Below are 25197 nucleotides of genomic sequence, written 5' to 3'. Positions count from 1 at the left end.
GTGGAAAAGCCAATACTCGGGCTGGGCCTCAAACCATCTGTTTCAATAAAAACATATATGTAACTGTATATGGATGGGAGCTGACGACCTCGGGCTCTGGCCCTCTGTCAGTTGGCTCTCCAAATCACCTCTTTGGAGAACCCTTGAGAGAAATCCTATCTAGGACAGACTTGCTGGCAAGGAAGAGCAGTGCAGAAGAGAGACCTGGAGTTTAATAGCAAATTGTGACCTTATTTAAGTAAATGTGTTTATAGTAATAGATGATAGTCTGGATATGAGATGAAAAGGTGATGTAAATATAGTCATTCCTTTGACTTCAAGTCCATAAAATTTAGAAAGATACAAAATTAATGTTGTGGAAAGAACTGGACTCTGGCCTTCTCATCAAGCTTATGGCTCTAAGAATTATTTGACCCTGGGTAAGAGAGTGCAGCCTCTGTAGAACTGTGTCTTCACACCTATAATACAGAGGGGTTGGCTGAGAAAACCTGGGAGGCTTGCCAACTTGCAGTTCCAGCCACAATCGCTTAGAACTCTGGATTCGAAGGGTATGGATGAACAGTCTTCTGAATCCTTCCCCCATCCCAATACACTGCCTATTCAGTACATTTTGCACGGATCATTTTTTGAAACTTTATCACGTTCAAAATTTCCTATTCAGGCAGAAACTAAAGAAAACAGAAATATTTTACCAAATTCGTCCTTCGGTCATGACCTGGCATGGTTTTATGTCATGTGGACGATTTTAAGACCCGTTAAGAATGATACCTTTACTCCATAAATATTAAATGTAGTGCTCATCCACTGTAATACTAAGCACCAAGGGTCACAGATAACGGTGCTGGTACATGTTTTCTGCATTATGGTGAGAGAGATGGATTATACAGCACAATGCACTGGGGATATGAGGAGGGCATGGAATTAATGATAGTGTTTGTGTCGATTTATAACAGCTTTTTGATTTTTTAACAAGAATCCTGCCATTGTGCCCTTTAGTGCTAACAGACTTTGCTCAGTCACCATCATTCCACTGCATTTTGCCCAGCATTGACATGTATGTAAAACATACAAAAGGATATCTAATCCTTCTTTGTAAAAGTGTCCATCCTTTTGGGATTTTCTCTAGGACTGGACTGAATGTGCAGTCAGATAACTCATATTAACTCTAGTGTTCTGAAAATACAATGGTGTGTCGCCAACCCTAAATGAACTGTAGAATGATGAAACACAAACCCTTTATTCCATTTCTTTACATATGTGTCACTCTCCATTAGGTCAGGAAATAGAGTTGCAAACTTAAATGTCTCAATGGCCAGTGAAGGAGTGAAAGACTGAAGCAGCTGGGATTAATATAAGGAATGACAGGGAGTGTAGAAAACTGGAAAGTTTATACCACCATCTAGAGAATGCAAATGAACTTCTTTTTTTTTTTAATTTGGCTATGCTAGGCACACAGGATCTTTAGTTGAGGCACATGAACTCTTAGCTGTAGCATGTGGGATCTAGTTCCCTGACCAGAAATCAAACCCAGGCCCTGCGTTGGGAGCATTTAGTCTTGTCCACTGGACCACCAGAGAAGTTCCGCAAATGAACTTTCTAAAAGAAATAAAACAAAATCCACCCCCTTCAAAACTATGGGGCCAAAAACTTGTGACACTGTTCTTTTCATGTATAAGCCACTAAAGTGGATATGTATTCTTCGAGGTGGAGGCGGGCAGATACCAGTGACTGGCCAAGGTTTAGGAGAGTTTGCACGTCAAGAAGTTTCCTGGTTCCCTGTCTGGTAATCTGCTCTGCTGCCTGGGAGAGTAAACCACAGTTAATTGCCCTCCCTTAAATTTCTAAGTATTATCTGAGAAAACAGGAAACAATTTTCATCCCAATACCTAATTGCTCACAGATTAATTTTACTTCCATAGAGAAAGTCAAGTGAAGATATGATTCCTCATAAATGCTATATGACTCTGCTTGACATCACCCAACAGCTCTTTCTCATTAAGCAACAGGCTTAAGCTTGGAATTTTAAAATATCAACAACATGTTCACATTTTATGGGCACCAATGGCACATCGTGTGTCTAATTGGGATCTAAACTTGTGGCTCGTTGTCAGATAATCTCCTCACTAATGCTCACAGCAAGTCTTTTATAGGATTTATTCATTTTGACAACATTACTTTCTTGGTGTTTTCACTTTCTTTGTTAGGGGTCTCACTTCAAACTACATTTGATGGAGTACGTGCTAAGAGAAATACAAGCCAGAAGTTTGAGCAATGCCACCAGTCAGATGTTGCTCTGAGGAAATCAAGCCTCAACTTCCAAAGGAAATGTGAAGAACAAACAGTGCTCGTAAACTCTCTTTAACCCCGGAGAAGACTATGATGAGTGAACTTTGTTAGAATTTTAGATGATGCTGATGTAATCTGAAGCATCTGCTTAGGTAGGCAGTTCAGTGAGGAGATTAATAGTACAGGCTCTGAAGTCAGAGGTCTTGGGTCAAGTCGAAGGTCACACTTAATCACTTAAGACTCAGGTTCTTCATCTGTAAAACTAGCTGGCTCACAGGCTTGTTAAAAAGATCAAATGAGAGAATTTGCAAAAGATTTAGTCTCAATCCTGACACATAGTAGGACTCAATAAATGATAACATATACTACTGTTAGTGTTTGTCCGAACTTAAGGCAAGAAATTCAATGGCATCTAATTAGTTTTTGGTCATAAAGAAGCTTGCTTTCTACTATTCCTTATGCTGATTATTTAAAAGCTTCAACATCTGTGTCTTATACACACACACACACACACACAACACACATATAGTAGTTTTTATAATAAGATTATTGTAAAAAATGATAATTTTACCTAAAGCTACAATGATGGGAGAATTATCTCCATGCAAACTCTATCAGCAATTTTGGAAACTATGGCAAAAAACTACAGTGTAATTACTACACTTTCAAGGCCCTGGACTCTTATTCAATTACTGACTTCACTGACCTTTCAAATTCTTATTCAAGCATGGTGAAGAGAATATAGTGTGTTCAATCTCTAGTTGGGTAATTACAAATAATTAAATCTAATTAAACCGTCATTATGCATAGAGAAAAGCCTAGCATTTCCCTGGGTCTTGAGATGTTCAATGCAGTCTCCTGACTAGCTTGGCTGACTGTACACAGCAGCAGAAAACTGGAGACTTGATGAAAAATCAGCAGATATCAAGAACTCCCTGGCGATCCAGTGGTTGGGACTCTACACTCTCACTGCCAAGGGCCTGGGGTTCAATCCCCCGTTAAGGAACTAAGGTCCCACAAGGCGTGTGGTGAGGCAAAAAAAAAAATCGGCAAATGCCACTAATTCACTTTTGCCCTTTAACAAGTTACTCAGTTTCTGTGAGACTTAGCATCCTCTTTACAGAGACTGGGGTGGGACCAGTTCGTTCCAAGACTCCTTCCAGACTTCAGAGTCTGTGCTTTTGTGATCACCTGCTCCACTGTCTTTCTATCTAGACATAACTTAAGGCGAGCAGTGCATTCCCATCATCAGCCTTGGGAGAGACCCTTAAATATTGATGGGACGGCTGCCACCTACTGGAGGGTATCAGAACTGCTCGTGGGGTGGGAAAGGGGAATTGATGGTTAGAAGAAACCCCTCCACCCCAGTGTAATCGTTTAATACTGTACCTGCTTCTCCACCATCTGACTTATTCCAACCCTCCAAATATTAAATTTTAAAACTTATATTGTTTATAAAATCTCTAATTCAGGGGTCAAAATGGAGTGGCTCTCAACCTCTAAGAGCCTGTATTTATATTTTATACACCAGGGTTCTTAAGACATTTGAATTAGTTGCCAAAACTTACGATTCAGGAGAATTCAGAAAGAAATCTGAACTTCTGGTCTCTTTTGAAAATTCAGACTCTCAGGCTACACCAGGCTCACATTCCTGCAGGACAGTCATCAACTGTACCTGAGACGTGGCTGAACCTCCTGCCTTCCCACCGTCCACAGCCCTGCCAGCTCCCAAGACTCGCATAATGTTTATGACTTTGCATTGCTCTTTTTCTCTTCCAGTGAAGCAACATTTCTCTATGTCCTAGCTCTATCAAAGGTAGGCATATGATAGGCTAAGGAGAGACCAGGCTTTTTGCACCTACCCCATTGCAGTAGAGACCATGCTTTTTACACCTACCCCATTGCAGTCATTTGTCATCAGTGTGTTGTCTTATTTGACACAATGGCCAGTTCAATATTGATTTTTTTCAGCTTTGTCCCTTTGAGAACTATTGGTTTGACCAATTTTTACTCTTACTTATATTCATATACTCTCACATTGATTACTAGATTATTTTCTTTCCTTTAAATCCCGTTTAACCAAGGGGATTATTTGTACACAAAAGTGCACATATATATGTATGCGGTAGAGAAAAGTTTTACAAATAGACACAAATACTATAAGGTAAGCATAAGAAAATACAAACAAGAACTTCATATAGAAGATGACAAAATGTTTCTGAAAGATATAAAGTATCTAAGTATAAGGAACAATATGCCATATTCATGAATAAGATTCAATAATACAAAAATATCATTTATCCCCAAATTCATCTACAAAGTCAATAAAATTTCTCCCTAAATTTAATATTTTTTGATGAAAATAAGATGATTCTAAAACTTATATATAAGTTTATAAGCTCCAACTCTTTTGAAAGAATTTTCAAAAAGAAAAAGATATAAGGACTTGCCCTAAGGATTTCAGGACCTTAAGCAATGGAAGTTAAGATGATAAGCTACTGAAACAAGAATGAAAAAAAAAAATACATAAATTGATACATATGCATTCCTGGTGTCCCTAATGTGGTCTCCAAATATCATTTCCTACTAAAATGAACTATGGCTCCTTAGAGAAATAGCTGATTCTAGATTTGAAGTAATAAATTTATAAGATGGTCTAAAATATTTTATTATCCTCAAAGCAAGAAAACTCTCAAAGCTACTAATGTAATGAGAGAAGGATTTAGGAATTAACTTAGAGATGTTCCCACAGACCAAAGAAGATCAGAGTATCCATAAGAATGACAGTAAAAATGACCTAAGTAAATATGCATCTGTCCTTAAGATCACAATGATACTACGCAACAATAACCACCTCAACATACCTCACTCATCATTTTTAGAGGTTGTTACAGAATCAACTTATTTTGCCAAATAGTATATAAAAGTAAGGAGTCAAGAATTTATCCTGACTTTCCAATAAAAACAATTAATTCAAGTGATCCAAATAGGTGATGAGAGTTTCTTTTTATAAAAAGTCTTCAGCTAATAAATGAAGAAAAAAATGACAGAATTAGAATATCATCACTTTGTAACCCTTGGGGAAGTAATCTAGGTAATGATTACTAACATCACCAAAAGCAATAAAGAAATAAGTAAACGATATTACTTGCTTCCTAATAGAAGGACATGTCTCAAAAATGTACCTGTGGGATTTTTGCACATAGAGGTGACTGAGGAAGGACATGGAGAGGCTTATGGCATTGAAGGAAGACTTTACTACTTACAAGTCCGAAGAGGAAGGGACATGCCACATACTCAGTCTCATGTTGGGCTGCACCCGATTTGGTCAGGAGACAGAGGAGCAAGGGGCACTTTATTGTGTTTTCAGGAAGAAACGCAAAGAAGAGCAAGCGGAGCAGTTAGGACTGGCTAGCTTGAATACTGTTGGCTGGCTCTCGTTTCTTGGGGTCATCTTTAGGAGCCTGGTACCTGACCCTGGGTAAGCAGGGATCTGGCCTCCTGGGATGTAAGAGCCAGATAAAGGAGGTGGCTCAGAGTCTAGGCTCTGGATTGACTGGTGTGCCTGTGAAAGTCCTTTGCTATCACTAAGGATTGGCTGACCCTACGAGGGGCAGTCTCTCCCCAGTCAGCAAAGCCGCAAATATCAGAGCATCAGGAATATTGAAAATAAGAAAAGATAGTTTCTACAGCATGCACTGCCACAAATGAAATATTATTGCCCCCGAATTGAACCTAAAGTGTATAAACCAGCACACATGCAGTATATTACCAAAACAATCTTATCAAGATTCTAGACCTGACTGCCAATTTAAAGGATATAGATTGCAAAGAGGAAATTGTTAAAGGACTCCCAAGGATACATTCAACAAAATCTAAACTATAGAAAACTGTAAGACAAATAACCCTGTTTCTTAAAAAAAAAAAAAAAAAAGCAAATTGCAAAAATAACTAAATAAATAGGAGAAGAGGACATGAGGACAAACAAATTAAGAGATCACACCAAGCAATTGAGATGTTTAGATCTTATTTGGATCCTGATTCAACTAGACAAACTAAAGATATGGAATACAATTGGGAAAACTTGAACACGGACTGGCTACATAGTATTAAAAGTTATTGTTAATCTTTTAAGTATGATAATGATTTTGTAGTAATTTTTAAAGAATTTTCCTATTTTAGAGATACAGGCTGAAATAGTTACATATGAATAATATTCTGTGAGTGATTTGCTCCAAAATATCCAGCAGTGGAAATGGGGTAGGTATATAGGGAGTGGGTGGGTATATTCCTGAAACAAGACTAACCATCAGTTGACCATTGTTGAAGCTGTATGATAGGAACATTAAAATTCATTTTATTATCTTTCTACTTTTTAAAGATGTTTACATTTTTGCATAAAAGGTTAAAAAATAAAAAACATGAAAATTTAAAATCTGACAATATCCAGTTTTGCAGGGATGTGGAATACTGGAAGTATAAATTGATCCATTGGCTTTAAGGAACAACTGGTCATATCTAATAAACATGAGGACAGGCATACTCCATGACACAACAATTCCATATCTACTTACCCCAGAGAAATTTTTTCACCTATACATGGGAATACACACACAAGATTGCTGTTATTTGTTGCCCAAAAAAAGAGGAGGAAATGATCTAAATGTGTGTTAACATTTAGGATGAGAATAAATAAATCCATGCAAACAAAGAATATGCCAGAAATTTGAATGAGAGCTTCATACATCAGTGTGACTAAATCCCAAAGCTGTAATTTTGAGTTGAAAGAAAGCAAGTTGCAGAATAAAGGGAGAAATGTAACTTACACATAGCTTATATAAAGCTTAAAAATAAGCACAATTAAATGGTATCATAGTTATGAACAACTAATTCCATAGTAATAATATATAAAATATATGTTTGTTTGATAACTCCAAATTCAGGACAGTAGTCACTGCTGGAAAGGAAGGAAATGATATAGGATCTAGGATAAACCTCCAGGAAACAAATAAGCAATACTTTATCTCTGAAACAAAAATAAAATGAAAGGAAATGTTGCAAATTGTTAAAATTCACCAACTCTGGATGGTGGTTACTTTGTGGTTTGCTGTATTATTTTCCACAGTTGTCAGCACGTTTAAAGTAGTTGATCATTCAAAAATAAAAATGGTGGTGTGTTCTGTTGTTAGTAATAATGCAAGAATGGAATGTTGCAGCTATTTCAAAATTGCCTTAAAATAAATCAATAATTTAAGCCAATGTGAACACAGCAATCAGTCAAAGGAATTGAGAGTTTGAACCTCTATGGTATTAAGTGGGTATTGTGCTACCCAACTGGCCTCTTAGCAAAGATTTACCTCCAACTGCTGTTAGAAGAGAATAAACACATATCATTATACTACCTCCTGTTTTTAGTGCACACAATGAAGATTAACTGTATTCCTTCCCTTGACCTTTGAAAAATCATAGTTTCCACTTACAATGTAAAGCTTTTTGTAGTCCTAGTTTGGCTTTAAGTGCATTATTAGATGCCTTGTATATACAAATGCTCTCTTGTAATACAATTTACAGAGCCCAAATCAGATAGTTGCTTCTTTTTTTACATTTGAAATTAGGCTGTAGAAAACAGACACTGTAGTTATGACTACATCCAACTACTGAAGGCAATAAGGAGCTGCAGAACAATCCTCTCCTTATTGGTTACAATGGTTTCTTTCCAAATGAAAACCTATTTGAAATACTCTGAGGTTGGTATTTTTTTCCTCCCTTCCAATTTCATTCTCTCTCTTTTTTTTTTTTGTTACAGTATTGTCCTAGACAGAGTGACCTGTATCTCTTCAATTCTGAGGAAAGTTTCTTTTAATGCTATAACCATATTTCACCATCCTCTGTTGGCACTTAGCATGTTCACTCTCATGGAGAACAACATGTGAAATGTGCTGTTGAGCGGTCCAATATGCATGACTCCACACAGATACCTTCTGAGGCACAGCCAAAGCCTGTCAGCAGTGCCTTTGGGGTGCATCAGTAAGAAGAAGTGGTAAATGGAGCCTCTGAGCATGCAAACTTTCAGCATCGGAGGGGGGTTATTATTTGTATTTTGTTAAGAAAGCAACAGAAAAATGCCAAATACACTTGGTAGCATCTCTGAAAATAAACTTAGTCAAAAACCTCTAGAATCTCTGCTTCCTTCATTTCAGGCTGGTAGAACAAGGCCTGGCCCTCTACTTGGGTGAGGGATGACGGAGCACCATCACCCAGGGGTGATAGGCTTGATGCAGACACCACTTTTATAATGTTGGGAAACAGCACCCGGTCTTCAGAAGCAAGACGCAATGTAAGTGGGGGTGTGTGTGCCACATGGGAGACATTAACCCAGGGCTCTCCTGTTCAGACAATGACACAAAATAAAAGGTAGCAGAAAGCCACTCAGGGTTGAAACAAATCATCAGATTCTACCCTCCTAGTAGAAGGAGGGTGGAATTTTCCTAGTATTCCTCGTATTTCCTAGTATGGTGGAAATTTCCTAGTATTTCCACCTAGGAAAATGGCCTCAAATGTATAAGGAGGTAGAATATGAAAGATTGTAGCTGTGCTTAGGTCAAAACAAAGATTATCTTTTCCCATCTCCTCTGTTGCCTTTCATCAGATTTCCTTCCTAAAGAGGGAGTGAAATGGAATAGATACATGAACTCTTTCATTTCTTTTTGTTAATCTATATATTTTTTTGTTGTTGTTAATCTATATTTTTGCCTCCTATTATATCTTCCTTATTCTGTTCTCATCTCTGTCCTAATTTTCTTTCTCCTGCGTCTAGCTTGACATTCATAATAACCTTTTCATTTGGTTTTTACCCCAAACCACATGTTTGCATATTTGTTCTTACAACTTCTGGTGATTGCAGTTTTCATAGTTCTTTGCGAGCTGTTTTCTCATCTTGTAACAACTTCATCAGAACTTGGATGTCTTTAACAAAATAAAACAACATAAACTCACTCTCATACTGAACCACAATTTCTGAAATGAATCCAAAAAATCATAGTATTTCATAAAATCCCAAGAGTTAATAGGTCAGTAAATAATTGTGGGTTATTTCCAAGAAAACCCCACATAAACAAAAAACATTTTTACCAAAGTGAACAGAAAATGCATACGTACCCTCTGAGACTCTGAAAAATATGTGAATAATTAATTCTTGCAAACAAAATTCTCCTCCCATGGTTGCAATTATTTTGACTGAAATAAAACTTAGATTTATTCCTGAGTTTTTCTTGAGTCTACAGAGTCTACAAACTACTGTAGGGGTCACAGTTTGTAAAGTTCTTGGAATAACAAGAAAAATCACTGCATATGTTCATCTCCTCTTTGTTGATGAACTTTCATTGATCTAATATTTTGTCAACAGTTCATCAAAGTAATGAATGAGCAGTCTGACAGTGCTGTCTCCTGGGACCACCATTTCCATCTGTGAGGTCTTCTAGCTGTCTCTCCACGTAAGACTGAATGTGTAGGATTGTTTTAGGGGCTAGGTGAAGGACCATGATCCTTTCAACCTCAGGAGTCTAGTCCAATCCTGATAACAGACCTGAGTCATTTATTCTTTCTCAAAATGTGTTTTCAGAAGAATTTTTTGTCTGTTCAAGTTCAGTTATTTATGTCATGATATGGAGCATTTAGTATCCTTTTTTTTTTCCTTCTGAAAGACTGATAAGTAAGCTGACCAGATTGGAACCACATCTTTCTCATTGCCAGCACAGGGTTTATCTAATTTAACAACACACTGTAGCCCTCTACAAACATTAACTCCTTCCATCTCTGCAACAGTCCTGGGAAATAAGGCTCTTTCTTTGACTTTTCTCCCCATTTTAAAGCTGAGGAAGCTAAGGCACAAAGATGTTCAGTGACCTCACTGAAGGGCACCACAGCAAGTGGTAGAACTTGGCTCCAGGTCCCCACAATTACGATGCCAGTTTGTACAGCTCTGCTCTACGGCTCAGGGCTCTGCCTACTCAATGCCTCCTGCAGCTCAAACGGTAAAGAATCTGCCTGCGCAGCCGGAGACCAGGGTTCCATCCCTGGATTGGGAAGTTCCTCTGGAGAAGGGAATGGCAATCCACTCCAGCATTCTTGCCTGGAGAATTCCATGGACGGAGAAGCCTGGTGGGCTATAGTCTGTGGGGTCGCAAAGAGTCAGACATGACTGAGTGACTAACACAGTCCAGTCCAGTCCATACTCAATACAAGTCTGTGGATGAGAGAACGAGTAGAAAAGGGAAAAGGAGGAAAGAAGGGAAGGGGGGAAGGAAGAAATTTAAACTGTACATGAATCTGGGACTTCCCTGGTGGTCTAGTGGTTAAGACTCAGTGCTCCCACTACAGGAGGCCTGGGTTCTACCCCTGGTTGGGCAATTAAGATGCCACATGCCATGCAGTCACAAAGAATCTAAAAATGTCATTAATGATTCAGGGATAAAGTTTGTATCCAAATTTCCTTGTTACTAGGTAGCACTAGCTGGAATAAATTTATCTTTTTAGTATATTTTGATAACTAAAAAGTATAGGCAACATTTATTTAAATTTTTAAAATTTATTTAAAATCTAAAGCAAAATACAATGAATATCCATGAAACTAGCACTCATTCAGAAACTAGAATATGGGTCTACCTATGTGTTAACAACTCAGTTCATCTCATTCGCCTGGGAAGAAGTAACAGCTACATGAATTTTGTGCTCATCATTTCCTTCCTCTTTTGGTAGAGTTTGATCAAACAGATATAGGTTGGGGGAACAATAGATTGTTTAGTGTTGCTCGCTTCTGAGTTGTATTAAAATGGCTACATGAAATCTTCTATCATTTGCTTTTTTCCACTTCATATTATACTAAGTTTCGTCTATGTTGAGTAAATTCTTCTTTATAAAATGTCCTTTATTTTAAAAAGCACTTTTATGTAAATTATTTCATTTGATTCACATAAAAATCTACGGTAATAGATATTTTGGCCTTATTTTTACTGTTTCTTTTATAACAATAGCACTGTGCTGGTAGCCATGAACAAACCCAGATTTTAAGCTGAAAATCTGTGCATTAAGACCCACAGGCCAATTTGGGCTCTAAGACTTAACACTGACTCTACAATCCTTCCATACCCGTGGATATGTTTGAATGCTTGTAACTGTGAGCATGGAAAACCTTGTTTTCCATGTGGTATGGGTATTCCCACATTATACGCGAGAAAACAAAAAAAAAAAACCAAACTAAGTCAATGCCCTCTTTTTAGGACTTCTTGGAATTTCATCTTATTTCCATATGTATGACACATAAATAAAGCTTTGTCTTCCAAATATGATGGTCATGTCTATTTCACCATATCTAATAGGCTATGGTAAATAATAGCATATGTAAATTCCAAATATATATATATATATATATCTGAGTGGAGATTCTGTTTTCTATTACCTTCTGAATATCTTTTACAGACATTCTTCTAGCTGCCTAGCAAGTATGGAACCAGGAAAAGACCTGATGTCCCTGTGATTGTCAGGGGTTTTGTGTTACTTATTACTCAGTGATGTGTTAATATCTACCTTACAAAATAGCAATGGGTCAGCAGAGAAACCAGAGTTTTGCTTCCTATATGAAATGTTCAAAACAAATATGCCAATGGCCCATGATGTCTGTGAGAAGAGTAGGAACACAGAAAGCTTCTGCAGACTAAACTGAAAGAGAGCCAAGTCCTCTGGTGGTTTTCCATGTTGTCATTGTTGTTTAGTTGCTAAGTCATGTCCAAATCTTTTGATTTCCTCCAGGACATTAGGCTAATTGATCACTCCTTGTCTAATGTGCTACAGTTGACAGACATTGATGCTTTCTTCGTGAGTTTTGACTATAGTTATGTCTTTATAGGGGAATTCATTAATGAATTGAAACCAACAGGGCAATTCAAAGCACCCTTCCCTGACTGTTGTGAAAGGGGCGAGAGGTAAATTTTTCACACAAACTTCTCAAGTTTGTTCTTGCTTATGGATTGATTAACTGCCTAACCCCCTCCCTCCCCCCAAAATTAGTCATTACCATCTAAGGAATAAGATATGTGCATTTATGAGGAGCAGTGTGCTTTGTAAAAACAGTGAGAATTGACTTGTGCTGAGACTAAAGCAGTTACCATCCTACAGATAAGAACAAGTTGTCCAGTATCCTACAAGTAGCCAAAACAACTGCTCCCCTTTGAGTTTATATGACTGAAGAAGAAGCACAGAGCAAAAGTTGTTTCCTTTTGCCTCATTAGCCAGCTGCACAGTAAGGAAGTTGAGGGCAAGTGTTTGGAATCACTCAGACTTGGGTTCAAGGTTCATCTTTGCTGCGGATTACATTTTAGCTTAAGAAAATTGTGTGTGATCATGTTCAGTCGTTCAGTCGTGTCTGACTCTTTGTGACCCCATGGATTGCAGCCCACCAGGCTCCTCTGTCTGTGGATTTTTACAGACAAGAACACTAGAATGGCTTGCCGCATCCTCCTCCAGGACAATATTCCTGACCTGCGTCTCCTGCGGCTCTTGCGTTGGCAGATGGATTCTTTACCACTGTGCCACCTGGAAGCCCTAAGAAAATTACATAACCTCTTTGAACCTCAGTGTCTAGCACCATAAAATGGGGATATTGTGAATGGTCTTGATTTCATAGAGTTGCTATGAATATTAACTGAGATAAATATAGATCAGCGGACAGTACCTGACATATAGTGAGTGCTTCTTATAGTAGTGTCCCACTGGGTGATGGAATGATCCTCCTGATTTAAAGAGCTCTGCCATGCTTGCTGTTCTAGGACAGTGCCTTCCTGCAGACAGGGAGCCAGTGGCTGCGCTCTTAGACAGTGTTTGCATTTGTTTGCCATGTGGCCCCCAACCCCGATGGAGCAGAGGGACAGACATTCGTGCTCAGCAGCACCTGGGGAACAGAAGGCTTGCACTAGGCTTGTGCTTTCTCTACTCAGCATCTTAGGGGCCGGAAGAGACCCAGCAGCCTCCTCTCCCCAGAGCAATCCCTACAGAGAGTCCGGATACACAACCCAATTTCATCCTGCCTCCACATGGCAATTGTTGTTCTTTTCCAGGGCTTCATGTTTTCTTTCTTACCAAGTCCTTTTCATGTTGAAGCTGGGCAAGATGCACCTCCACAGCGGGCGGGCTCTCCCTCCTGACAAGTATCTGCTTCTCGTTTCCATCCCACATAGCTAAAACTGGCTGCTTGGGGAAACAAACAGGCAAGGCCAGAGAGAGGGCAAAGAGGCTGTGTTCCCACTCAGGGGGTGGCCTCTATAAAAGAGAGTTCCACCTGCAGTAATGCCCTGTCACCCAACGACTCGGTTTGACATGGTCAAGAAGAGCAAGGCAAATCTGGACAAAGGGAATAAAGTTCACGCAAGCGCGATTTGCTGGCTTTGATGACTGCCCCTTCTTGTCTCAGAGACAAAACTGCGCCTGGTGTTTTAAAGACAATTCATTTGGAAAATGTAATCAAGTAATGCAATGTACTTGAGATATGGAACTGAAATGAAGAGTTCCATTCTGAAGACTGAACAATTCCAAGGGGCTTCCAATGAGTGGTATTTAACTAAAACATGGTTAATTTTTAGTCCACCACTGAATAATGTGCACCACAGTGAAGCAGAAGAAAAAAGAAAAGGAGAGAGGGCTTTCAGGTTCAATTCAGAAATGGAAACTGAAAAGAACAAGGGTGGAGTGGGCAAAGGGCAAACTGAAGGCATATGGAGTGGGTTGAAACAACTGTGCGTTTAGCGAGAAATGGCCACGCTTTGAGTTCAGAGTTCTCTGTAGGCTTCTCCCCCAGGAAGTCTCAAGCTTCTTCCCATAGGCAGCCAGCTAGCAACTTCCTAGGCTGCATGTTCCTCTCACAATACTGTTTCATCTTTGTTTGGCTTGTCATTTCTTTTTCCCAATATAGTTCCTGTACGCACTGTCATCCTTGATGTCTATACAGTCAGTTGCATTGAGTAAGACTGACTAGGATTTTCATCTTAAGCAGATTTTAAACTCATTTGAACATATTTCCAATTGAAATTATTTCAGTGCATTCTGGTACACATCTTTTTAAAGTTTTTTAATTTAATTTCATAAGAAATAAGCAGAACTGTGGTTCTTCAAGTTTCCTAGAACTATACACTAAAAGGGTGAAATAGTCTTCATGTCAGTTATACTTCAAATTTCAAAAAGCTTTAAAAAAATAAAGACAAGTAAATGTTACAGAAGTATCAGCTAAATGAGGGCATTATAGCTAAACAGAACAAGTTGGGTATAGTATATTGAAGCTTAGAACACCATGAGCCCTGGATTTTAGGCCTAGCTACACTACTAATTATCTGTGGGCTCTTGGGGGTGCAATTTAATCTCTAAAAACTCAGTTCATCATCTGTAAAATGAAGGGCTTATCCAGATTAGCATTTATTGAAGTATGTTTGGCAAAATGCTACTTCTTCAGTTCTTTAGCATGTTTGTAGTTTTTTTGTTAAAAAAGGGTGGGGTTGGGTTTCCTTTGTCAAATAATTTTAAGAATTAAGAAGGGTTACCACCTCCCCCAGAATCAGATAGGTTTGTTTGGTGCTGGACTTCTCGCGGCTTTTCAGCCTACATATAAATTTGTACAACATTCCATAAACATATTTAACTATCAAACCCTTTATCATCTCCAGCATGTAGTATATAAACTCTGGGAGACACTTACTAATCCTGTTTTCTTGACAATTGTCCTGATCAGTTTCTCAACCAACAATTTCATCTTAACACTTAAGATTAAATATAATGAAGCAAAATTAAATTATTAATTGATTATTATAACAAATTTTTCACAAGGAACATATAGAACCATACTTCATGTTGCATTTGTAGACACAGACATGTTCAATCTATTCATCATATAAATATATTTCAGGTTTGCCCTAGCATCTTTTGTGTGAGTTCTATGTAGAAAGCAGGCAGAGGCTAGCAGAAATAAGAGAATAGTATGGAAGATCCCCTGGAGAAGGGAATGGCAACCCACTCCTGTATTCTTGCCTGGAGAATTCCATGGGCGGAGTAGGCGACAGTCCATGGGGCCACAAAGAGTCGGACATGACTGAATGGTTAACACACACAAGCATGGACAAAGTAAAAGCAAATTCTATTGGAAAATAAAAACAATTTAGGCCTAAGAAAAGTTTGAACTTTGTTACAAACTTGAATCAACTATTTTCTCTCTCCTCTCCAACAATCTTAAGAGCCAAGTTATAGTACAAAAGAGACCTCGATTTTAGCTCCATTCTGGGAATCCGTATACCTATGTTGGGGTGCAAAGCTGGCAATGGGGGGATCTTTTTGAACTGAATGAACCAGAAAAAGCAGTAGGCTGTTTTTCCACACTCTAATCAGCAGCCGAGCTTTCGGCAGTTGTGCTTCTGAGAAAAAAAAAAAAAAGCTCATCTTGACTTTTCTGAAGTTCTTTTGGTATATGTTAAATTATTTATATGTTGTCAAAAGTTGGCTGAAACCCAATTATCCTCATTTATCCACAATTGCTAGAAAACTTAGCATACGATGTTCCTGTGGTCTCTCTGCCTTTCTATGAGGAACTTATCTAGTTATTAATGGTTACTGGCCTCTTTTACCATTCTTTTGCAATGAAATCCTTCTGGATAACACAAATACAGAAAATGTAAATATGGTCACATATAATAAATGACTGCTTTTACAATAGCTTGACTACATGCTACTATGATGAACCCCAGCAGTGTTCTCTCTTTTCTAATTTTATTTATTAAATACAGTGGTTGTTTTTCTTATGTTACCAGAAATGATATATTATTAAGCAATTCCCAACATATATTTTTTATAAGTTAAATATAAATAAAAATCTTGGTAATTAAATTAATGGCACAATTTTCTTGGAAAGAAGCTGAACAAATGCAATGAGGAAAATATGAAGTCAGAGTTGCAGAAAATAAAATTATGCTATACACAATTGGAAACAGAAGGATAACAAAAGTTTGTGGCCCCTCCAAGGCAAAATTTCAAAAGTGACCTCACTGGTCCTTTACTTGAAAATAAAATAGTTGTCGTCTCCTTCACAATACAGAAGAAAGGAGGAAAACACAAGTAGATATTGTGTTCTCATGTATATTAGAGCAGTGGTTATCTATAAGCAAGTAAATAACAAATTTTTGCTTCCCTCATGGTTCAAATGGTAAAGAATCTGCCTGGGATAACTTGGGTGAAAACTGCTTTCATAATTATAATATTTCCATGTTTAGTTTGATATTGCTAACATGGACTCAGATCTAGAGAATACCATTATCTTCTAAGACAGCAGCATCAGTGCTTGACCCTAATGTCTATAGTAAAAATATCATGAGAGTAAAATTATATTGGTCATTAGATTTTTCTTTTTTTGTAATTCCCTTCAGTTCAAATATTTACAAAAGACCTTTAAAATGATATATTAGATTTTGGTTATATGAGATGGATAAGTCTGAGAGGGACTGTATGGCATAGTACCCACAGTTGACAATGCTGTATTATATACTTACAAATGTGATAAAAGGATCATTCTTATGTCAAGTGATCCTATCACATATAATAATAATAATAATAAGTAGTAAGAGGACAAGAAGAGACTTCTGGAGGTGATGGATAGGTTTATGGCTTGGATTGCTATTGTGGTTTCACAGGCATATACTTACCTCGAAATTCATCAAACTGTATATATTAATTATTCATAGCTTTTTGTATGTAAATAAATAAGCAAACAAATGGAAGAAATTAATTTTAAGAAGTAATAATATATCTGAACTTCAAAGATAAAATAACTGCCAGTTATATATGTCTTGTTCCTATTCTGCAAAGAAAAAAAGACTGAAAATGTTTCTTGAAAGGTTCCAGTAATACATTCTAGGTACATAGTAATAGATTCCAAATGCTTGTTGGATTGAAAGAACATCAGTTAATAAGTAACAATTTGATATATATAACACCTACAAGCTCCATCACTCAAATGTTGCCTAAACTAAACTATGGGCTGAAAAGTTTCAAAAAACTTTGGAACAAAATAGGAAATGGGCTTTCTTCTAGTGCAGCAGAATAACAGAGTGAATGTGTCCCAGCCACAGAGAACATGTTACTATCAATGACTCTTCTACCTACTATTCCTTTTAAATGTCAGCAAATTCTTCCCAGGGGGGAAATCACAGACATTTTCTGTATTCTTGGGACAGAGCAAGAAGTCTGTGCTCTTCATGCACTTTCCTAACATTCCTACTGTGTGCCAGGACAGGACTGCCACACTGGGTGACTGGAACAGGCAATGATCTAGATTTGAGAAGCAAGAGGAAAGATGCTCCTGGTCTTCACATTTCATCCTTCCATATTTCTCAAATGGGTGTCCTCAATCCCTGTATTATTGCTTCACGGCAAGACTCTGAAGACTGCTAAAATGAAAATACTTGGGTGTGCAATTCTTTGGCAAATAGATTTGACTCCATTTGATATCTCTGATCAAATGGCAGTGTGCTAAGTCACTTCAGTCATGTCTGACTCTTTGCGACCCTATGGACTGTAGCCTGCCAGGTTCCTCTGTCCATGAGATTCTCCAGGCAAGAATACTGGAGTGGGTTGCCATGCCTCCTCAGTCAAATGGCAAAGGCAGTCTGTAATGTGCTGACCACCTCCAAACTGAGCAGAAAAGAATTCTGTTTTTGATTAACAATGTCTGCTATTAGCACAGGAGAAAAATTGTGCAACATACAAGCCAAGTATTTCCTGACCCCGTTGTTTTGGCCAATATTATATTTATTTTCCTTTGAAGATTCACCTCTTCCCTAATATATCCACTTGCACTCTAAAATATTTTATATCTATTTTTAACACATTAAAATTCAGTTTAGTTTGATTAAATTAAAAAATGTGTCAAAAAGCATAAGTATTCCCTCCTGTCAACCATGTAGTCAGGCTACTTGGCTGGTGCAGAGAAAGGAGATTTGCTCTGACCTCAGTCTTTACAGCAAGGAGATCAAACCAATCAATCCCAAAGGAGATCAACCCTCAATATTCATTGAAGGACTAATGCTGAAGCTGAAGCTTCAATAATTTGACCACCTGATGCAAAGAGCCAACTCATTGGAAAAGACCCTGATGCTGGGAAAGAATGAAGGCAAAAGGAGGAGAGAATGACATAAGATGAGATGGTTGGATAGCATCACTGACTCAATCGACATGAGCAAACTCCAGGAGGTCGTGAAGGACAGGGAAGCCTGGCATGCTACAGTTCATAGGGTCACAAAGAGTCAGACACAACTTAGGAAATGAACAACAACAGTCTTATAATAAATGAATTGAAGATGAAAACTCTGCATTGAATCATCATATGCTTTGTGAGAACATTTAGCAGTAACAGACCATTTGGCTGAGACAGAAAGAAAGAAAAAAGAGAAAGAATAAAGGTCAAAATATGTTATATTTTAAGCCAGTATGGGCTTGCTCAAGATATTTTAAAAGTGGTACAGAATTATATCACAAAACAATACTATATGCCTCATATATGATATTATCTATAGTAGCAATTTCTTTCTGAAAAATTAAGGAAGCTTTTCGAAGAGGAGGGCTGTCTATCAGTGCAAGTTTCTAACCCTGATGTGCTTGGTTTATTCTGCAAGAGGATATCTGATTTGATTTAATGTGCTCCTAAAATACTCTTCCTTCCATGTTTATTGCTTTTCCTCTAACCATTTATTTTCCATGAAAGTTTGAGCTTTTCTATCTACGACACTTTCGAAGAAGTAAATCCAGACTTTGTCAAAGGGGTATTATATATCCTTTCTTCATAAGACAATCTTTAAGACTTTCATAATAGAGCTTGATCTTGGAATCCATTCTTTCAAAAATAAGTTTAAAGATTTTCTCTATCTCTGGTCCTATTTATTTCCACATAGCAGTTATCTCAATCTGTCATCATGTCATCTGTTCCCCTGTTCTTTGTCTATACCATACAATCTACTTAAGGGCTGGGACTTGTCTGTCTTGTTCACTGTGTTTCTAATACCAAATAGAATGCCTGGCACATTATTATGTTTGGAAAGGATAATGAATGAATGGATCTGATGGTGATAGAACAGAATGCTTTTATTTTGCAAATAGTTTTTTTTTTTTCAACAATTTATGGTAGTTCATAAGTAGGGAGGTCCTAGGTAGAGATTTTTCCTGTTTCTCTTGAGTGTGGCCTCCATACCCAACTCACATAGATCCATAGGCTGCCACTTCCAATGGATCCTTGCTATTTCTGGACTAAGGCATTATGAACCCAAAGCAGGTTTTCATGCCTCTGTTGGTCCTGACCCTGCCAGGAGCCTTTATTCAGCAAAGCAAGCTTTGGTACATTTTCTGCTCTTTGTCTTAGCATTTGAGTCTACACAAAAGTTTGGGCCCTTCAGCGCTCTGCCAAGAAACACTCTCTACACCATTTATAACATCTGGCCAACAGTTTTAATGACCCACAGGATGTCTGGACACAAACAACAGCTAATTTCATATCATGCAACGTTTTGGTAATATTTTAAAAATGAGATAATATACTTGAAAGTGCTTTATAAACTATGAAATTCTATACAAATGATAGATAATGATCATGATTATTACTATGATCATTGTTGCCCTAGCTAAGACAAGAAACCTCTCTGGAAAGCCTTTTCACATTCTGTTCTTTTGGCTTTTAAGAAATATTGAGCTACATGCTTCCAGGGAAATTGTCTCCTGGCATTAAAATAGAAAAAAAAATTTTTTTTAAATCACATTAACACTTCCAAGTGCTATGTTATAGAAGAGAGGAGAAAAAATAAAACCATTTCCTGCTGACCCAGATCCAACATTTATCCAAAATGTGAAGGACAGTCAATTCTTAGCAGTTTACATTTATCAGACATATAGCATAAGCTTTGAAATATCGTTTCATTTCCTACCATGAAAAATGAGCCTGATTCTCTTTTTACACAAATTATCTCCTTATCCTGCTTCAGGGAAACTATCTCTTTAGGGTGGAGACCTCACTATGTCAATCAGCCAGCAATATCACAAGTCTCATCAGACTTATCACATCTCAGTCATGAGCGAAATAGAAGCTGCCTTGAAGTTTGTAACTTGGAGCATATGAGAGCCCCTAAACCCAGAGGCTCTACCTAGAGGTCTAGCCTTGAGGAGTGAACAGATTGAATAATTATCCTAGTCTCCCTGACTACTTTCAACTAACAAGCAAAAGTCTTTCTAAGCAAATGAGAAAACAAGGATGAATACATACAAAACATGCTTCTTTTACTATACAAATGTTCCTAGAAGGTATTGAATTACATATTAGCAAGAGAACGAGCTAAAAAAAAGAGCAGTCTCAGAAAGGGTCTTACAAACAAATTCCTCTGTTTCACAATGTTGACCTTTGCTGTTCAAGAACATTCAGCTCTCTCCTACTACCTTGAGCAATATCACCATTTCCTAATAATGTAGATAAAAGAAAATATAGACCAAGAGTCCTTAAAAGCCCATACTTACTAAATGGCAGTACAGGATTCTGAGTAAGGTTGATAGAGATTTCAAACATGTAACATACTCTCCTAAGGGACTGTACTCCTGGAAAGAATCTAGTTCATTAATTTTGAGAAAAACCAAAGCATGTTTCAATGCTTATTTTTGCAGGATCCGTTTCTCCTTTAGCTTATGAAGAGTCAATTAAATCTCTCTCAGGTAAAAGGCGTCCAACTAAAGAACTTCAATATTATTTACAAGCATTTGACACTGACTTGGGGTTTCACTGATGATTGGACTGGAAATTGACATTTGTGAAGAAGCTTTGAAAAATATGTATAATTTAGCTTTAGTAGTTTGCATAAAGTAGAGGTTAGATTCTGCCAATGACCTTTCATGAACTTTTGAGAGTGGATAGTTTTTTGGTGAAAAGGTAAAAAAATAAAGACTCCTTTTTCCTTCCAAGGTGGTAATTACACTTAAGTTTATGTAGCTCTAATGTTCGTGGGAGATCTTTATAATTTACTCTTGGGTAGGCTCTCTATGAAGCTTCTTTTTTTTTCCCTTGAGAGGAAAAAAAAATTTTAAACTAACATCCTTGCAAATTGGATAAGTGTGGCATTACAGTGGTTTTCAACCCATTGATAGAGGCTCATATGCTTTGAACTTTAGTAACAGCATTTGAAAGAGAGATTAAGATCCCCTTAACCAGCAAGCATTCACTTTTTAAAAGTTTCTCTTTCCAAGGGCATGAAAGCACTGCATTTTGAAAGCTATGTAAGTCCAAGCAAAGCCAAATGTACTTCTACTCAGATGAGTTCACTGGTGGTCGGAGCTTTCACAAAGTGACATTTTTTTAGGCTGTCTGCAAATTGCCCAAAGAGCTGGTCCTTCACTCAGCATCACAGGGTTCCTCTGCCATCATGGTAATTACACACATTGCCAACCCAATTAAGATTGCATGGGGAGAGATGAGTGTTCACTGTAGCCATTTCACTTTACAGTCAGTGGTAAATTCTGTGAGAAAACTTCATCCGGCAACTTTCCCATCCTTCTGGAAGGGGGGCTCTTGGTGGTCAGCCAGAAATATGCAAAGCTATCAATATAATTCATGCCGCTTAGGGGTTCAAAAAAACAGATATTTCCCAAGCCAGGGCAAATTAGCCTTTGGCATTGGAACTCTGGATTATTTATCCACTCAGGCACATCTATACAATGAGAAACAACTGCCTTGCAAGGCAATAAAGTGCTGCGTACCATTCCCAGGGGAAGGCTTGCCTGATGAAGCATTTAATCAAGTAGACCACAGAGCTATTTGCCTTCTGTATGCATGGGAGGCAGGCGCTGAAACTGGTTGAGAGGAAGCCACGTAGCCCAGGGCCTTATTTTCTCTACAGCCCAAGTCCCAAAAGTCCATCTTCATGCTCCTGAGGGGTTGATTCCAAGCTCGAGATGTCAGCTCTGCTTTCTCAGGAAACTCGGGGCAGGAAGGTGTTTATTCTCTTCCACTCTTCTTGAACTTTCAGACTTGTGGTCAGAGCTTCTTGCTCATCATTTTGAGTGCTTTAGTTTTCTTTCCTCAATAATAATGTAGACTACACAAAGGCAAGATGATGACATTTCCCCCACAGCATCTAAAACAGTGCTTAGATGGATAACTGGTTCTTGAAAAATGAGTCTCCATTGGTCTATTTGTGGCTCCTCACCTAAACAAAAATTTTATTTGGAAATGGGAATACCCCAGTCACTTAGGTAAACACTGCTTTCCCTTTCATTTGATCTAGGCTTTCTTTTCAACCCTTTCCATCTAATTGTTCCCTACTCTAAATTTTCTTGGGCACAAAATTTGCTACTTAAAAATTTTTAATGTATAAGTTTTCATGGATGCAAAAGCACATCAGAGCAAAAGTGCAGTATCCACTTATCTGGTAGTACTTTGCGTGTAAGAAGAAAAGGGAAACAATCTTCCAGAACCCTAGTGGATCATCTCTGCTGCTGCTGCTAACTCGCTCAGTTGTGTCCGACTCTTAGCGACCCCATGGACTGCAGCCTACCAGGCTCCGCCGTCCCTGGGATTCTCCAGGCAAGAACACTGGAGTGGGTTGCCATTTCCTTCTCCAATGCATGAAAGTGAAAAGTGAAAGTGAAGTCGCTCAGTCGTGTCCGACTCACAGTGACCCCATGGACTGCAGCCTACCAGGCTCCTCCGCCCATGGGATTTTCCAGGCAAGAGGACTGGAGTGGGTTGCCATTGCCTTCTCCAAGTGGATCATCTCTAGAGGAATATTTATGGAGATTATCTGGCCTCCTTATTCAGGAGGCACAAAGAATCTTTCTTTATGTATTCAAGTATTAAGGATGTATTTATTTGCATAAAATGGACAGGCTCTACAGTGAGTTTGAACACTAATCCCCAGTTCCTCCTCACTGCAGAACTGTTGATGACTTATTTGGTGTCTCTGTGTTCTCAGACATCACTAGGATAATTCCAGCTGTATCGTGGTCACATTATTTAACTTTGGTGCCTCAGTTTCCAAATCTGTGAAATGGAAACAGCAATAGTACTAGTTCAAAAGCCTCTTGGGAGGATTAATTGAGTTAATATATGTAAAACACTTAGTCCCTGACACTTGATGTGTACTCATCAAGTAATAGTTCTTTTTTTTTCTTCCAGATTTTCAAATGTTTTCATGTTTTCCAGCAAATCTTGTCCCATACCAGCTGAGAGTAGTGGAAGGATGCCTCTTAATTTGGGATTCTTAGTGCTGAGTCCTTGACCTTTTATTATATACTTGTTCAAATTACAGACTTCAAGTGATGACTCTGTATTTCTATAATCACCAGATTATAGCTTAGATTGAGAGATTCCTAAGGACATGAACTCTATCCTAAATTTCTTTGTATTGCCCACCGTGTCTAACACAGTATGTCACACAGAGTAAGAGCTCCATATTTATTTTTGTAGTTAATTTTTTTCTGTTTCTTCCTCTCCCGTTGTCCAAGGCTGATTATGGCAGTGTTCCACTTTTCATCTTCTTCCACACCATGTGTTTTGATCTGTGAGGGGTTACAGAGCCTGTGAAGCATAAAGCAATGGGGGGCTTAACACATCAGTAACCAAATATGTGAGCCTTGCCAGAACTCTTGCTGTTTAGATGGAAGAAAGGGCAGAGATTTTTTGGACAGATTTGTGTCCTGGGTCATGTCATCTGTGGGCTGCTGGTGGGTTACTTATGGGCTGGCATGCTGATAACATTGGAAGGCAGTTCAAAATTCTCACAAAACATCAATTGAAGCCAATGTGAGAAATATTGATTTTGATGGTAGCAACTTTGTTTACATCAGTGGCTGAGACAGTCCATAAATGAAAAATGCTCGACCCTGTGAATGAAGATAATGGGTGAAAAATTCAAAGTCACTGGGATAAGCTCCTTTCCACAAGTCCTTATGTGGTCCAAGTACCAAACACTTTTTTTTCTTACCCATTCACTGTACCTTTGAATACAAAGATGCAATAGTGAACTGACTTCATTCTCTCCAAAAGGAACTGTTTCCAGTGCTAATAAAATGCAGCCACAAAAGAAAATCTCTGTAGAGGAATTGCACTCCAGTGGGAAGAATTAACCCTCAAACTGTGCATGTGCGTGCGTGCTCAGCTGCACCTGACTCTTCGCAACCCTTTGAACTGTAGCCCGTCGGGCTCCTCTGTCCATGGGATTTCCCAGCAAGAGTACTGGAGCGGGTTGCCATGTCCTCCTTCAGGGGATCTTCCCAACCCAGAGATCAAACCCCCATCTCCTGCAGCTCCTGTCCACTGAGCCGCTGGGGAAGCCCAACCCCCAATCTATCAGTTGGTTTTTTTCATGAACTCTTTGGAAAGTCCCTTCCTTATATAGTACCTTATCCCCATTTACCCAATCCCCTTATTTTAGCTTCCAGTGTTATCTTGTGATTATTATTAATGTTATTAACATGCAATTTCAGACAGCCTACCCTATAGTCCATGAGAGTGAAATATACCCTTTCTTTCCATCTACTGGCAAAAGACCTCTCTTGTATTTTCATTTTAAATTGTGACTTTTCCTGGTACATTGGTAGAAAGTAGTTTCTTAGTTTTCTCCCTATTTTGATCGTTGTTTCATGGTCTCCCTCAGGAATACTAATTCCTTCTCTTTTGAGATTAAATCAATATCTTTGTCTTTCCTGCTCTATGCATTCACCTTACATGATCTCACTCACCCTGTATCTTTACATACAATCAGGGTGTGAAAACCCCTTCAATCTCAGTCTCCAGTCAGACCTCTGAAGCTCCAAGCTATCCAACTCCTTACTGCACCATTCCCTTTGTTTGTTTGTCCA

This window comes from Cervus canadensis, chromosome 4 (assembly GCF_019320065.1).
Source record: "Cervus canadensis isolate Bull #8, Minnesota chromosome 4, ASM1932006v1, whole genome shotgun sequence".
NCBI classification, from domain to species: domain Eukaryota; kingdom Metazoa; phylum Chordata; class Mammalia; order Artiodactyla; family Cervidae; genus Cervus; species Cervus canadensis.
This window is presented reverse-complemented; position numbering follows the sequence as displayed.